Raw genomic sequence first — 1,489 nt, 5'->3', positions numbered from 1 at the left:
TGTGCTCCACAGCGGCCCCACATCACTCAGGGTTTTTTTTCTGACTGTAATTACACTCAGCGTCAGCGGAAGAAAACAACAGACGTGAGTTAAAAATATATGTTTGTGAGAGAGAGAGGAATAAATCAACGCAATCAAACTAATTAGCTCATAATTCAGGGGGGAGGAAAACGCCGTCTCACCTTCAGACGGCAGCGCAGAAGCAGACTTTCACAAAAAGTTTATAGTTGGTCGAGAATCACGTTCACGTCTGAACCTCTGGAAGGATCCGTGTCCAGAAACTTCTGATCCAGAAAAAGATCTGCTGGAATGACGTCACAGGAAAAAAAAAGTTTAATTTGATGACAGTTTTAAAACTCTTTCTGTATGTGACGTAAAATAAATAAGTTTATACATTTATAATAAATGAATCGCTCTGAATATGAGGAGTCACTTCCTGTCAGGAGTCACTTCCTGTCAGGCCTTCGTTCACGTGTCTGACCGTCTGTGAACACGTGACGATGTGATGTTTTTATTGGTCGTCTTCTAAGTTTGTTTCTCTGTTCGGTCCCTCTCTGTTGTTCTTTCACTTGGCGTCACTAATTCTGGTCCCTCTCTGTTGTTCTTTCACTTGGAACTGTTGGACGAGGAGCTGCAGGAGCTGATGTAACGAGTGGATGATGAAGAGGAGTTCAAATAGTGGAGGACTGATGGATGCTGGGAGTGGAGACGGACTGGTAAACAGGGTGTGGGGACGGAGGGGGAGGCAGGGGGGAGAGAGAAGGAGTAGGAGACAGAAAAGAAGGGAGAGAGAGAGAGAGAGAGGAAAATATTAGAGTATCATATAAACAAAATAAAACCAAATAAATATTAAAGAATTTTAGAGTCACTGAACTGTAGGGGGTGCTACAGGTCACAGGGTCTGTTTGACCTGTGGGTGGAGGTCAGAGTGGGAGGAGGTGGTCCAGAGGATACTGTGGTCGGAGCAGCCAATCAGACGGGATTTGAACCTGCGACCCTCTGACAACGACACAGACCCAAAATCACCGACTGCTGATGTCAGCTCCAAGTGTTTGTCATGACCGGGAATCACACCCAGGTTGGAAGGCAGCTGTGGTCACCACTGCTCCACTGCGTCTGCCTGACGGGGGCGCCACATCCAGCTCCGTCCGTGATGTTTCTGCAGAGCTGACGTCAGGGAGGAAAGGGTTAAACCACCTCACAGGCTTCACTTTAATCTTCATAACTGCAGCTAAACAGGACTAATGACTCCCCCTCCTCCTCCTCCTCCCCCTTGTCCTTCCCCACATCCACACCCTTATCCTTAACCCTCACCTCCTCCCTTCCTCACCTCCTCCCTCATTCCCTAAAACTCCTCCAACTCTTTCTGTCTTTCATTCCTACTCCTCCTTCTGGTACTTTATTTCGTGTGTGTGTGGGGGGTGGGGGAGGCGCGGGGGGGAGGGTGGGGAGGAGGAGGAGGGCTCCAGTTTAATGACAGTGACTGTGG

General features: G+C 48.4%; 2 long non-coding RNA genes across 2 annotated transcripts in view; both read right to left on the bottom strand.

Annotated features, from left to right (window-relative positions):
- LOC103393568 (uncharacterized) overlaps positions 1-532 on the bottom strand; it is a 2,540-nt gene extending 2,008 nt beyond the window's left edge. Inside the window, exons 1-2 of the long non-coding RNA XR_523030.2 lie at positions 395-532; positions 183-304 (exon numbers count right to left, since the gene is read on the bottom strand). This is a non-coding gene — a long non-coding RNA (uncharacterized LOC103393568). The remainder of the gene's footprint in view (positions 1-182; positions 305-394) is intronic.
- A 47-nt stretch (positions 533-579) lies between these two features.
- LOC103393569 (uncharacterized) overlaps positions 580-1,489 on the bottom strand; it is a 3,115-nt gene continuing 2,205 nt past the window's right edge. Inside the window, exons 3-4 of the long non-coding RNA XR_523031.2 lie at positions 875-1,167; positions 580-713 (exon numbers count right to left, since the gene is read on the bottom strand). This is a non-coding gene — a long non-coding RNA (uncharacterized LOC103393569). The remainder of the gene's footprint in view (positions 714-874; positions 1,168-1,489) is intronic.

The sequence above is a fragment of the Cynoglossus semilaevis genome, chromosome 17, assembly GCF_000523025.1.
Source record: "Cynoglossus semilaevis isolate Cse_v1.0 chromosome 17, Cse_v1.0, whole genome shotgun sequence".
Classification (NCBI taxonomy): domain Eukaryota; kingdom Metazoa; phylum Chordata; class Actinopteri; order Pleuronectiformes; family Cynoglossidae; genus Cynoglossus; species Cynoglossus semilaevis.
The sequence above is the reverse complement of the archived record's forward strand: the minus strand, read 5'-3'. Positions and strand labels throughout refer to the sequence as shown.